A 15,187-nucleotide genomic window follows, 5' to 3' on the forward strand; every position below is an offset into this window, starting at 1 on the left:
GTATTAAATATACCAAAGGTGTCCAATAAGATAGAACCCCAAACTATATGGTAATTCCATGACCTGTCCACAGTAGTTTCATTCAAATAGTAGGGATAGAAATAAGAGTGTAGAAAGTTGAGGAGTGAAAGAAAAGCCAGACACAGAGAAAAGAGAAGTATAATTGAATCATCCAGGAAGGACTTGTTTGCATGCTAAGTCATTTCAGTCGTGTCTGACTCTTTGCAACCCTATGGACTGTAGCCCACCAGGCACCTCTGTCCTTGGGATTCTCCAGGCAAGAATAGTGGAGTGGGTTTCCATTTCCTTCTCCAGGGGTTCCCAACCCAGGGATCAAACCCATGTCTCTTATGTCTCCTGTATTGCAGGCAGGTTCTTTACCACTAGCACCACCAACCCAAGACTAGATTATACTGCAGCAACAACCAATTCAAATTTCAGTGGCTTAACACAACAAAAGTTTACTTCTCACTGTGCCCTGCATCCAGGGCAGGTCGTCAGGGGACTCTGCTCAACACAGGAGAGACTCCCCTCAACACAGGCATTTATAACTTTTACCTCAAGAAAAAGAGAACTGCTGAGTCCCATAATGGCAATGGATTGCAAAACTTTCTCCTGAAAGCAACACTTGACACATTGTTCCAAATTTTCAAAGCAGATCACACTGCCATAGGAGGCAGAGGAGGAATGCAATGTTGCCACGTGTCCAGAAAGAGGACTGGGTTGTCTGTGCATGGTCTCCATGAGGGGATTAGGGTACCCACTAGCTACAAAGGGCTATTACGTTCCAGGAGAGATTTTTGTCTGGTTGCTTTTTAAGATGGGGCAGACAGTGGTACTAGTGAAATATGTGTCCACAACTCACACTTTGTGCTCTCGTTGTGCAGCCCAATGATAAACACCAGTCCTGTCTAATCTCTCTAAAGGAATATCCTTTCTACTATGCTGTACATCTTCAAAACTCTACTCAAGAATCACTTCATTCATGAAGCTGTCCATTGAAAAACTTGATATGTATCACTGATAAGCTTGGTTACTTGTGTCCCAGTTCATTTTGGTGGGCTTCCCTTGGGGCTCAGCTGGTAAAGAATCTGCCTGCAATGTGGGAGACCTGGGTTCAATCCCTGGGTTGGGAAGATCCCCTGGAGAAGGGAAAGGCTACCCACTCCAGTATTTTGGCCTGAAGAATTCCTTGGACTAAGTCCACTGGGTTGCAAAGAGTCCGACAGGACTGAGCAACTTTCACTTTCATTTAGGTAGGTGTATTTTCTTATGTTTCCATTATTGAGTTCTTTGTATCTTTTTCACCAGTTTTGAAGTTCTTTCCCCCAACCCTCAAAAAGACAGAAGGTTCACTTTTGCTTTGTTTCTTTCAATGGGGTAACTGGCCACAAGATCCAAAATCGACCAATGATGTGAGCTAAACAACTGGTTTCTCCCCGACCAGAGAAGACATTTATGCAAAGTTCTTTGGACTCGATCACCCTTGAGCACATAGCGTCATTTATACAATGGTTTATGAAGCAAACTGCAGCTGGTTTTTTCCATGGCTGAAGAACCAGGAAACAGAGCAGCGGTGTCCTGACTCTTATGGAAACTCCACCCCGTGTACTGGCAGCATCGTAATTTTGCTTAGTCTGCTTTCTGGGATTAGCCCAGACTTGTCAAGTTCTCACTTTAAAAAGTTGTGAATGCATTCACCACATATTTATGCCCTGGTTTGAGTTCCCTGAGTCATACAGCAAATTTCCATTGGCCATCTATTTTACTTATGGTAGCGTATATGCTTCCATGCTACTCTCTCCATTCATCTCACCCTCTTCTTCCTCTCCCCTGTCCTTGTCCGTAAGTCCGTTCCCTGTGTCTGTATCTCCATTGCTGTATGTGAGTAGATTCATCAGTACCATCTTTCTAGATTCCATATATATGGACTACAGAATGTGCCTGAAGACATTTGAATTTATATATTTTTATAACATGATGAAGGTCAAATAAAACAAGCCTGAGAGCTAAATCTATACTTGGACTGCCAATCTGTACTCCATGGTTAAAATCTTTAAGATAGTTTCCAACTTGATTACTCATATGCTTCTGAAACAGATTATTACTGATGTTGACATCTGCAAAGAATTATGAGGAAGATAACACCATTAAGAAACTTAGTATTACAATGGAATACTATTCTGCCATTAAAAAGAATAAAATGTTGCCATTTGCAATAACATGGACGGCCATGGAGGGCATTGCTGCTGCTGCTAAGTTGCTTCAGTCGTGTCCGACTCTGTGCGACTCCATAGACGGCAGCCCACCAGGCTCCCCCGTCCCTGGGATTCTCCAGGCAAGAACACTGGAGTGGGTTGCCATTTCCTTCTCTAATGCTTGAAAATGAAAAGTTAAAGTGAAGTTTCTCAGGCCTGTCCAACTCTTCACGACCCCATGGACTGCAGCCCACCAGGCTCCTCCATCCATGGGATTTTCCAGGCAAGAGTTCTGGAGTGGGGTACCATTGGAGGGCATTACTGCTAAGTAAACAAGTCAGACAGAAAGACAAATACCATGTGATATCACTTATATGTGGAATCTAAAAATAAAAACCAGTGAATGTAACAAAAATGAAACAAACTTACAGGTACAGAGAACAAACTAGTGGTTACCAGTAAGGAGAGGGAAAGAAGGAAAGGCAAGGATAGGGGTAGGGGATTAAAAGATTCAAACTACTATGTAGAAGATAAACTACAAGGATCCATTATGCAACACAGAGAATATAGCCAATATTTATAATAACTATAAATGGAGTATGGGCTTCCCCAGTGGCTCAGTGATAAAGAATCCATCTGCAATGCAGGAGCCACAGGAGACATGGGTTCAATCCCTGGGTCAGGAAGAGCCCCTGGAAGAGGTGCATGGCAACCCATTCCAGCATTCTTTCCCCATGGACAGAGGAGCCTGGCAGGCTACAGTCCATGGGGTTGCAAAGAGTCAAACAGGGCTGAGGGACTAACACTTTCACGTTTCACTTTCATGCATCAAAACCACAATCTTGGCCTCATTATCATGACTCAAGCTACTGAATTCAACAGCCACAGATAAGCAAGCTCAGGAGGACTTTGGAAGTGAAGCAGGTGCACAGGCATTGGGGTGAGGATTTCCATGATGCTCAAAGCTGACAATGTAGATTCAGTCATGACATTTTTCAGCCAGGAGGAGTCACAGAAACCACCCACACACAAAATAAATAGGTCAATACATAACCCAGACAGACCAGGAGAGGCTTTTAAAGAAAAGGGAAATTTTGTTGAGAAGTGAGTTTAACAGGAGGATGAATGAGGTGGCAAAGACAGTGTATGATTAAGGGAAAGCTACACAACAGCTCTTTGGGTGTTTCCTAAGGACGACTAACTATTGTGATCCAAGGAAGCTACTAGATAGCCTTCCCACAGAACTGAGAAAATGTAGTTTGGGGTCTTGATAATTTCAATTCTCAACTCAGGGAGGCAGAAATACTCAAGGAGCCTTGCAGCCAAATTGTAATCATAAATAATTTTCCTCTCAAGTGGGCTGACTCCAGTTGGCACTGATCAGCTTACAGGTCAGCACAAATATTTTTATAATGAGCCATAAAAGGGGGAAAATATAGTCTAGCCTGGCAGTCAGAAATCCTGCCGCTTTCTCTCAGCAACTCAACCGGGTCTGATCTGGATAACTGGCCCAAACTGATAATATCAGTTCCCAGACTGTTTCTGTGGCCACAGGATCTTCCCTTTCAAGCAGTGCAAAGTGTTACGAAAACGGGCAGCATGTACTTGAGGGCTGGGTGGTCTAGACCACTGAGCAGTTCCCAGCGTGGTCACAGGTGCCTCCCTCCCCACCACCACCTCTACTCACTAAGCACACATTCTGTTACTCTTTTTGTCTCCTCCACTCATACCTCCTCTTATTATTCTTATTTTCTCAGTGTTTCTCCATTCTGATACTAATGTACTGATATAGTCTGATATGTTTTAGTCCTGTGAGTTTGGCCTCCACTACCAAGCTTCACAGAAGGAATAATTGAAAAGGCAACTGTCCTTTTATTTACAGTGAAGATGCCACTGAAACCAAAGCTCCATGAGGGCAAACATCATGTCTGCCTTGCATAGAGCCGGCATTTAAGAAATACACACAGGTAGTGTTTCACACGTTTTCAGTAATTGAAACACATTTGTCATGTATGTGTGTTAGTTGCTCAGTTGTCTCTGACTCTTTGCAACCCCAAGGACTGCAATCTGCCAGGCTCCTCCATCCATAGAATTCTCCAGGGAAGAATACTGGAATGGGTTGTCATTTCCTTCTCCTCTTAGTTTTTTGATAAAAATACACATGAACACTTTGAAGGTACTGTGTTCCATCCCCATTCTTCAAACATCCTAAGGCACAAAGAGCAGAAAGCTGCTTGTTTTGGATTGAATGTTCTCCCCACCCCCCACCCCCCACCTCAGATTCTTTTGTTGAAATCTCATCACCAATGTGATGGTTTTAGAAGTGATGCTTTGGGGAGGTGACTGAGCCGTGAGAGTGGAGTCCTCATGAATGGGACTGGTGTCCTTACAAGAAAAGGTCAGAGAACTGGCTGGCTCTCTTTCTACCACGGGAGGCGACGAGGAGTTAGCAGTCTGCATCTTGGAATAGGGCCGTTGCCAGGTCCTGTCCGGGGGGCACTCTGATCTCAGACTTCAGCCTCTAGAACAGAGAGAAATAAATTTCTGTTGTTTATAAGCCAACCAGTCTATGGGACTTCGTTATAACAGTCTGAACAGACTGAGACACTGTTTATGGAGTCTCCTGTCTCTATTTCCAGCCAGCCCCTCAATCAGGAGTTCTATTTCAGTAAAAGCAAGAGAAGAGAAATGGAACTAGAACCGGCAAATAGCTTGGATGTCCCAAACTCATTTTCTCATTTAGAACGAGACTTTATTGATATATTGGAAACTCACGTTGACCTTGTCTTCTAACATTTCCCCCAGCAGCTAAGAATCTCAGGCCATTAAAAAAAATAATAAATAAAAAGGGTGGGGTAACTACCATATGTGAAGAAGGAAATGGCAATCCACTCCAGTGTTCTTGCCTGGAGAATCCCATGGATGGAGAAGCCTGGTAGGCTGCCGTCCATGGGGTCGCACAGAGTCGGACACAACTGAAGCAACTTGGCAGCGGCAGGCAGAAACTACCATATGAAGTCTGCAGGAAACTCTGGGAAATGTATTTTATCAGAGAGGTTACAGCTCAGCAGACGTGTTGAAAGAAGGTAGTTCCACACTGTAATAATAGAAGGAAGCAGGCGCTGTTCAGCACTCTGGGCTATTAAATCAGGGGAGATGTTTTTTGATTTTGCTCTTCCAGGACCAAATGTCCTGGCCTAGCCCTCCAAATTCCAATGACTGGTAACCAGCAGAGGCCAGTTTACAACTACTTGCTAAGTACTACTGTGACCACTGAAGCCTTCCAAGCCATTATGCAACATGTTTATTCCATGACATGTTTTGAATTTAGAGACTAAAATCACCTTCTATAAACTCAGACTGCTATTTTAAACTTAAGGCAATTTTTTTGCCAAGGCAGATGGAAACAGAATAAATGCATCATCATTAGGACCATCAGCATCCTACCTTCCAAACCACCTTTAGGAAAACCAGCATTCTACAACTTTGCTGTTCTCTGAAAATAGAAACACAGACTACTTTTACCTAGGAGGGTTTTTGCAGATCCACACCAGCCCTGCAATTTGAATCTAGATAGAAGAAAATGTGGAGAAGGCAATGGCAACCCACTCCAGTGTTCTTGCTTTGAGAATCCCAGGGACGGGGGAGCCTGATGGGCTGCCGTCTATGGGGTCGCACAGAGTCGGACACGACTGAAGCAACTTAGCAGCAGCAGCAGAAGGAAATGACATAGGAAATACAAAGGTCTGTAATGTCTTGTAGTCTGACCAAGGGAGATCAAACCAGGCAATTCTAAAGGAAATCAGTCCTCAATATTCATTGGGAGAACTGATGCTGAAGCTGAAGCTCCAATACTTTGGCCACCTGATGTGAAGAGCCGAGTCACTGGCAAAGACCCTGATGCTGGAAAAGATTGCGGGCAGGAGGAGAAGGAGGCAACATAGGATAAGACAGCTAGATAACACCATCTACTCAATGGACTTGAATTTGAGCAAATTCTGGGAGACAGTAGGGGACTGGAGCCTGGAGTGCTGAGGAGCCTGGAGTACTTCAGTGCACAGAGTTGGACAAGACTAAATGACTGAACAACAACAGCTAACCAGGGGAAACTGAGTTACTCCATTTACCAACAGAATGACAGAATGTTTTAGCTTAATATCACAATTTGATTTTGTGATATACACTTGACTACTTCATATTAACTCTAGTGATCTGATGGTGCTTTTCCTAGTCCCTGCATTAACCCAGAAATGCCCATCAAAGTCTGTCCCTCAGGCGGAAAAGCTAGTATCCAAGGAAGTAGAGCCCAACAGAATGATGTTGTGATAACGTTACCAAACCAGATTTGGGTCTGCTCTCCCAAGCAAAGTCAGTCTACTGACACGAGGTTGTATATGTGTGCAGTTGCTCATTTGTGTCCGACTCTTTACAATCCCATGGACTGTAGTCTGCTATGCTCCCCGCTATGGAATTTTCTAGGCAGAAATACTTAGGCAGGTTACCATTTCCTACTCCAGTGTATCTTCCTGATCCAGGGGTCAAACCTATGTCTCTTTGCATCTCCTGCATTGGCAGGTGGATTCTTTACCACAGCACTAATTGGGAAAATGCTGATTGTGGTGAAGGAAAGTACAGTTTATTTTAGGGCCAAGCAAGCTCAAATGACCCAAACTCCTGAACAATTTCAGAGGGTTTTTAAAGAGTGTGAGGGAAAGGGTCATGGATATGTGATCAGCTTGTACACTGATCTGGTTGATGGTGAAGTAACAAAGTGATGTGTCAGAATCCCAATCATCAGCCTCTGGTTCCAACCAGTCTGGGTCTGTTGGTCAGCTTGCAGTTTACTTCTTCTACCTCATGGGAGTTTGAAAGTGAAAGTGAAAGTGAAATCGCTCAGTCCAGTTTGACTCTTTGCGACCACATGGACTGTAGCCTACCAGGCTCCTTCATGCATGTGATTTTCCAGGCAAGAGTACTGGAGTGGGTTGCCATTTTCTTCTCCAGGGGATCTTCCCAACCCAGGGATCAAACCCAGGTCTCCTGCATAGCAGGCAGATGCTTTACTGTCTGAGCCACCAGGGAAGGCCTAGGTATCTGTACAACAACTCAAGGATATGGCTCAGGATATTATCTATTGGCCTTTAGGAAAAATTAAAGGGACTTGACTTTGTCTATGGCTAAACTATTATTCCTTTGTCTTGCCTGACTGCTTTCCTTTGTTTCTACATTTTCTCACTTCTCTGATTAAGTTTGCTCTTTGGAACTTAGGGAAGCCCTAGGAGGATAAAGCTTTTCTACAAACAAAAGACAGGGAACATGGGGGAGTCTGGTCCTGGGAAAACCATGCAGGGTCCTGCTTGGTTTCAATAACTTCACCCAATCACAACCCCCCCTATTCAACACTAGATAAACCTTTTAAATCTAGAAATGTAATGACCACTTCGAACTATAGCATATTCAGGAATCCCTAAATCCCAAGAGCTAAAATTACAAGGCAAAAAGTAATCTTTAGTACAATAACTTGAAACCAAATTTTATCTCCTTTCAGGCACTATAATTTGAAAAGGAAAGAGATCTTGAAAGTAATGAAATACTCTAATCTACTGATAAAGCCTCCCTTAAGTCATTAGTTTTTTTTTACAAGTAGACATAACATACTCTGAACAATATAACTAAAAAAACTGTTTTTAGAAAACAGATAAACTTTTTTGGCATCTAAACCATTCAATCTGAGAAAGAATATGGAAATGCCATTTTCTATTTTAAAAAAAATTTAGTTCTCTGATTTGGGCAACCTGGGAAATCTCACCTCTTGTTCCTTAAAAAAAATAATCTTTTGTTTAGTCCCTTGAAGATTAAAATTTATGGTTTTAATTATTAAAACACTTTATTATCATTGGTAGATGGAATAAAGTACATGTAAAATTGTTCTTTGAAAACTTTCAGAAAAAGTAATTATATATAAGAGGGATACTTTTCAACAAAAGGGAGAACAATTTAAAACAATGTAGGCTTCTATTTGCACTGAATTTTTTTAAAAAGTTTTAAATTCTAAAGTATCTAAAAATTCTAAAAAAATTTTTTAAATTCTAAAATATCATGACACTCAGTTATTAACCCAAGCTTGTCAATGGCTGCATGTGGTTCATAGCCACATCCTGGTCTACTCTGTGGTTTCTAGGAATGAAGGCGACTAATGGCCATTAACCACAGTGAATCCTGTGGAACTTTCACCCAGGTTAAGGCAGGCCATATGATGGTGGCTGGAAAAGCAAGGGGAAAACGATCAGTTGTGGAAGGCTTAATATGAATTAAGAACACTCTCAAAAACTATCTCACTTAATCTTCACACAAAAAAACTTTAAAATAGAGCTTATTTGCTGTTCTTGCTGTTTAGTCGCTAAGTCTTGTCCAACCCTTTGTGATCCCATGGACTGTAGCCCACCCAGCTCCTCTGTCCATGGGAAGTCCCAGGCAAGAATACTTGAGTGGGTTGCCATTTCCTTCTCCAGGGGATCTTCCAGTCCCAGGGATCGAACCTGTGTCTCCTGCACTGGCAGGCAGATTCTTTACCTCTGAGCTACCAGGGAAACCCACAGATTATTATTCCCATGCAAAATAGGAGGAAAACAAAGCTCAAAGACATAAATAACAAATAATTTGCCAGAAGTCCACGGGTGAATGATCAGCATGGCCTTCAGGTATGTGTGCCATTAACTGTACTGGGCAGCCTCACCCTGATAGGTCTCTGTTTTAAGGTCCCACTGTATTTCTGAGTCCTCCCTGGAGCCCTTGAAGACTGTTAGCAGTCCTGGCCTGCAGCAGAAGAGCTTAGTTGAGTTTGTATCCAGACTGTTAGGCTCAGCTTTGTAAATGTGAATAATAAAGCCAGTCAGAGACAAAACTGTGAAGTTGGCAGCCATGGTCTTTACCACCTCCACCCTCTTTCTCTGGAGACTCCTTGATGCCTTGCAGATGCTTGGCTCCTCCAGCCTTGCCTTCTCCTGCAGACCACAGAGGGCTCTGTGTTACAACCACCTGAGTGCCTGCCTCACCTGACTCCCCACTCAGTGGTCAACTCCTGAAGGACACAGAGCATCTCCTTTCCCTGTTTCTCTAGGGTACTTACCCCTGAGTGAGGGCTCAGTGAATATTTGTAGGAAAAAATAATATATGAATTAGAAGCTGGGCCTCCCTCCCAACACTAATCAAAATATCCTAGTCTGGTATTTGCATCCTACAGTTTTTGTTTCTTAGTGACAAGCAATAATATGTGCTTTTAACTTATTAAGGAATGACTCACTGCTTGACCCTCTCAGAGGCTATCAGTATTGTGTGTGTATTTGTGTGTATGTGTGTGTGTGTTTGAAGACTCAATATTCAGTCTGTGTAGTATATCACTGGCTACTTTAAACTTGAGGACTTTGGCACAGGTTATTTGAAACGGCTCCCAAGGTGGTGCTAGTGGTAATGAGCCTGCCTGCCAATGCAGAAGACATAAGAGATGGGGGTTTGATCCCTGGGTCAGGAAATCCCCTGAAGGAGGGCATGGCAACCCACTCCAGTGTTCTTGCCTGGAGAACCCATGGAGAATCATGGCAGGAGCCTGGCTAACTACAGTCTACAGGGTCACAAAGAGTCAGACACGACTGAAGCAACTTAGCACGCACGCACTTTAAACTTGAGCACATTGGCACGGGCTCTTTGAAAGGGCTGTATTTCCATAAGATTGAATATGGAACAGGCACAGTGTCTAGAGTCAAGGCCAGTACACTAGCGCCAGGGGTGGTCTGGTTAACAAGAACAGCAGGAAGAGAGTGGAGTGAATGCTCATACACCACACTTGCCATACATGTTATCTCATTGAATCTTCACAACATTCTTTGAGGCCAGTACCATTACAATTGTATCCAAAAAAAAAAAACAGGGCTAGAGAAGTTATCAATTTTGCCAAGATCAGATATGGAATAACTGGTAGAGATAGGATGCAGATCTGCCTGGTGGTAGCTCTCTCTTATTTTTACTTTTTGTCACTATGCCTGGATACCCTGCTCCTCAAAGTTATTATCCAAGCGGCAGCCAGACGACTGAAGACTTAATCTAATGCAAGGAAGTATAGGGTGAGAAGGCAATGGCACCCCACTCCAGTACTCTTGCCTGGAAAATCCCATGGATGGAGGAGCCTGATAGGCTGCAGTCCATGGGGTTGCGAAGAGTCAGACACGACTGAGCGACTTCACTTTCATTTTTCACTTTCATGCATTGGAGAAGGAAATGGCAACCCACTCCAGTGTTCTTGCCTGGAGAATCCCAGGGACAGGGGAGCCTGGTGGGCTGCCGTCTATGGAATCGCACAGAGTCGGACACAACTGAAGCGACTTAGCAGCAGCAGTAGCAGCATAGGGTGAGACGAGGCTTCCCAGGTGGTTCAGTGAGTAAAAAATCTGCCTGCCAACTCAGGAGACACAGGAGACGTGGGTTTGATCCCTGGGTTGGGAAGATCCCCTGGAGGAAGGCATGGCCACCACTCCAGTATTCTTGCCTGGAGAATCCCACAGACAGAGGAGCCTGGTGGGCTCCAGTCCAAAGGGTTGAAAAAAATTGGACACGACTGAAGCGACTGAGCATATGGGATGAGGACTAGAATGGTTAGACCACTAGTCATATGACCAGGAAGAGAAATCTTGGGATGGAGGAGAAACAAAACCCATTTGGCGCAACTCCCAATGCTTTGACAAGGACCCCACCTGATATCCCACTAATCGGACCCCTTCTATTGCCATAAAGGCTCTTGCCTGTGGTGACCACAGGACTATTTGGGAATCTACACCAGCCACACATCCCCAAGAGGCCCTGCCCAGTGAGGACCTAGAGGATTTCTTCAGCACAATCTTAGGAAAGATCCCATTTAATGAGAAGTTCATTTCATAAACCCTCAAGATATTTCAATTCTATCTAAAAGTCACAATATAAAAACAAAAATTCAAAACAATCACTGGGTGATTAAATGGATACTGGAAAGAATGAAAGCCTGAAGGATGGAAGATAGACCCAAGTCTTATCCCTAAAACACCAACTCTGAAATCTTGGGTCACTTCCCAATTATGCTGAACCTCGGTTTTCTCAGCAATAAGATTGTGATGATAACACTTCGTTTTTAAGATGCTTGTGAGACTTCTGTGAAATGATGTACGTAAAATATATAGTAGAGGTCAATGAATGATAGCTTTTATTATGATAGAGACTCCTATATATTAAAAATAGATTGTTATTATTTTAAATAAAGTTGTGAATACTGACAACCAGCCCAAGACTTACTAAGAGGAATTTGTACTAAAATAGCCTCAATTATTTTCTGGTAATCAAAATGTAGTTGGATCCTGTGAGGAATTTTACATAGTCTGTAAAACTGTCCTATGGGCATGAAGACAACAGGGTTTGTACAGCTAGGGGGACTCATGACTATTCAAATGCCTTACTGAAGATTATTATATATTAGTCTTTTAGTAAATATCTAGTACTTTGCTCCATTTTTAGAAATGTATTTTTTTAATGACTGCAAATAATACATGTTCATTCTTGAGATTTTGAGAGTTATAAACATTATAAGGAAAAAATGAAAATCATCCCAAATCCCAATATTACCATTAATTTTATATCCTTCCATTCTCTTTATTTTTTCAGTCTCCAAATTCAAGTGTGCATATATGTGTACAACCACAAACTGGTCATGCGTTATACACAAGTTTGTATAACTGAATGTTCACATGAAAAATTTTATTAAACATTCTTCTAAAATATGATTTCTAGTAGCTGCCTCATATTGCATCTTATAAATTTGTTGTATTTTATTTAATCAGTTCTTAACTGGAACTTTAATCTTGTTTTTTAATACTTTATTATTTTAAATATCAGTGATGAATATAATTGTAGATAGCCCTTGTGCACGGAGAAGGCGATGGCACCCCACTCCAGTACTCTTGCCTGGAAAATCCCATGGACAGAGGAGCCTGATAGGCTGCAGCCATGGGGTCTCGAAGAGTCGGACACGACTGAGCCACTTCACTTTCACTTTTCACTTTCCTGCATTGGAGAAGGAAATGGCACCCCACTCCAGTGTTCTTGCCTGGAGAATCCCAGGGACTTCGGGGAAGCCTGGTGGGCTGCCGTCTATGGGGTCACACAGAGTCGGACACGACTGAAGTAACTTAGCAGCAGCAGCAGCAGCCCTTGTGCATATTTCTTATTATTTTTAAAATAACTTCATTTTCTGTGACACATTTGTAGATTTGCTGGGATAAACAGAATGTACATTTTTGTGGCTTTTGATATGTATTTCAGTATTCTCCCTTAATGATTCAATTTTGCTTATTAAACTACCCATTTTATTCAAATATACATACTCTGGGTATTAGGATATAAAATGCTATCAAATTATTACTTTAATTTATATTCCCTTGCTGGGTTGGAAGTTTGAGCACTTTTCATATACTTATTGATCATTTAATTTTCCTTTTTAAAGAATTGTCTGTTCATAAACTTGTCTCATAATTCAGTTGATCTTCATTATAATTTCAAATGATGTGTAAAAGCTCCTAAAAGATGAAGGTATAAATCTTTGAGCAGTATGATCTATTGTAAATATTTTTCTTAGTTGATCACATATGTTTTATTTTGACTTAACATGTTTTGATTTTTGACATCTGTAGTGGGACATTTTTTATGAGTCAAATCTACAAATCTTTGCAAAAGAAAAAAGAAAATAAGACCCATATAAAACAGATAACCTAAAAGTGTGGCAGAAATAAAACAAATATACTTCAGTTATGACAAAAAAAATGTTAATTGTTTAAGCTTCTTATTAAAAAATAATCTCAAAGTGAGTAAAAAATCTAAATTCAAATTTATAGGAGATAGTCATCAAAAGTGCTATCTATTTAAGGCAAAAAGCATCAGTTAAGGGCAAATAACAAACAAATAATGCCTGCAATACTGCTGTAAGAAAAATTAGAATTCAAGGCAAAAAAAAAAACATTAAGAGGACAAAGTAGCACATTTTACCAATAAAGGAACAATTATATGAAATATATGCTAGTCACAAAACTCTATGAGTTTAATAGTTAAGAATCAAATATATAAATAAAAAATTATAGGAAATTCCAATCAATAGAAATATGATTTTACTGTAATAACAGAACTTACCACTCAGTTTTTGACAGTTTAAGTAAGTGAACAATAAATAAATAAAACACCAAAGATAAAAATGATCTATATGAACTTACTCAAAAGGATTAGAAAGTAGATATATATCAAACTAGTAAAGTAATGCTTAAAATTCTCCAAGCCAGGCTTCAGCAATACGTGAACCATGAACTTCCAGATGTTCCAGCTGGTTTTAGAAAAGGCAGAGGAACCAGAGATCAAACCACCAACATCCACTGGATCATGGAAAAAGCAAGAGAGTTCCAGAAAAACATCTATTTCTGCTTTATTGACCAAAGCCTTTGACTGTGTGGATCACAATAAACTGTGGAAAATTCTGAAAGAGACGGGAATACCAGACCACCTGACCTGCCTCTTGAGAAACCTGTATGCAGGTCAGGAAGCAACAGTTAGAACTGGACATGAAACAACAGACTGGTTCCAAATAGGAGAAGGAGTACATCAAGGCTATATATTGTCACTCTGCTTATTTAACTTATATGCAGAGTACATCATGAGAAATGCTGGGCTGGAAGAAGCACAAGTTGGAATCAAGATTGCCGGGAGAAATATCAATAACCTCAGATATGCAGATGACACCACCCTTATGGCAGAAAATGAAAAAGAACTAAAGAACTCTGGATGAAAGTGAAAGAGGAGAGTGAAAAAGTTGGTTTAAAGCTCAACATTCAGAAAACGAAGATCATGGCATCTGGTCCCATCACTTCATGGCAAATAGACGGGGAAACAGTGGAAACAGTGGCAGACTTTATTTTTCTGGGTTCCAAGATTGCTGCAGATGGTGATTGCAACCATGAAATTAAAATACACTTACTCCTTGGAAGGAAAGTTATGACCAGCCTAGACTGCATATTAAAAAGCAGATACATTACTTTGACAACAAAGGTCTATCTAGTAAAGGCTATGGTTTTTCCAGTAGTCATATATGGATGTGAGAGTTGGACTATAAAGAAAGCTGAGCACAGAAGAATTGATGCTTTTGAACTGTGTTGTTGGAGAAGACTCTTGAGAGTCCCTTGGACTGCAAGCAGATCCAACCAGTCCATCCTAAAGGAGATTAGTCCTGAGTGTTCATTGGAAGGACTGATGTTGAAGCTGAAACTCCAATACTTTGGCCACCTGATGCGAAGAGCTGACTCATTTGAAAAGACCATGATACTGGGAAAGATTGAGGGCAGGAGGAGAAGGGGACGATAGAGGATGAGATGGTTGGATGGCATCACCGAGTCGATGGACATGGGTTTGGGTAGACTCTGGGAGTTGGAGATGGACAGGGAGGCCTGGTGTGCTGTGGTTCATGGGGTCGCAAAGAGTCGGACACGACTGAGCAACTGAACTGAACTGATATATCAAACTCTGTGGCCAAAATAAAGCTCACATGGTCCCCAACTTATGGTGGTTTAACTTAATGATTTTTCAACTACCATTGTTTAAAAGCAATATGCTTTCAGTAGGAATTATAATTTGAATTTTTATTTCTTCTCCAGGTTTGCAATATGCAATATGATCCTTTCTCCTGATGCTGGGCAGAGAGCCACAGCTCCCAGTCAACTAAGGTTTCACTAGGGTAAGTAACTAATGTACTCAGAGCCATTCTGTACCCATAACGTATTCTGTTTTTCATGTTAGTACAGTGTTCAATAAATTACAGGAGATAATCAACACTTTATTATAAAATATGCTTTGTGTCAGATGATTCTGCCCAATTGTAGCCTAATATAAGTGTTCTGAGCATATTTAAGGTAGGCTAGGCTAAGCACTGATGT

General features: G+C 41.4%; 1 long non-coding RNA gene across 6 annotated transcripts in view; it reads left to right on the plus strand.

Annotated features, from left to right (window-relative positions):
* The window catches only part of LOC107132757 (uncharacterized), a 254,276-nt gene that overhangs the window by 171,256 nt on the left and 67,833 nt on the right, over positions 1-15,187 (plus strand). For all 6 annotated transcript variants that reach the window (XR_009495973.1, XR_001500953.3, XR_001500952.3 and 3 more), the window contains one exon: positions 14,909-14,988. This is a non-coding gene — a long non-coding RNA (uncharacterized lncRNA). The remainder of the gene's footprint in view (positions 1-14,908; positions 14,989-15,187) is intronic.

The sequence above is a fragment of the Bos taurus genome, chromosome 9, assembly GCF_002263795.3.
Source record: "Bos taurus isolate L1 Dominette 01449 registration number 42190680 breed Hereford chromosome 9, ARS-UCD2.0, whole genome shotgun sequence".
NCBI classification, from domain to species: Eukaryota; Metazoa; Chordata; class Mammalia; order Artiodactyla; family Bovidae; genus Bos; species Bos taurus.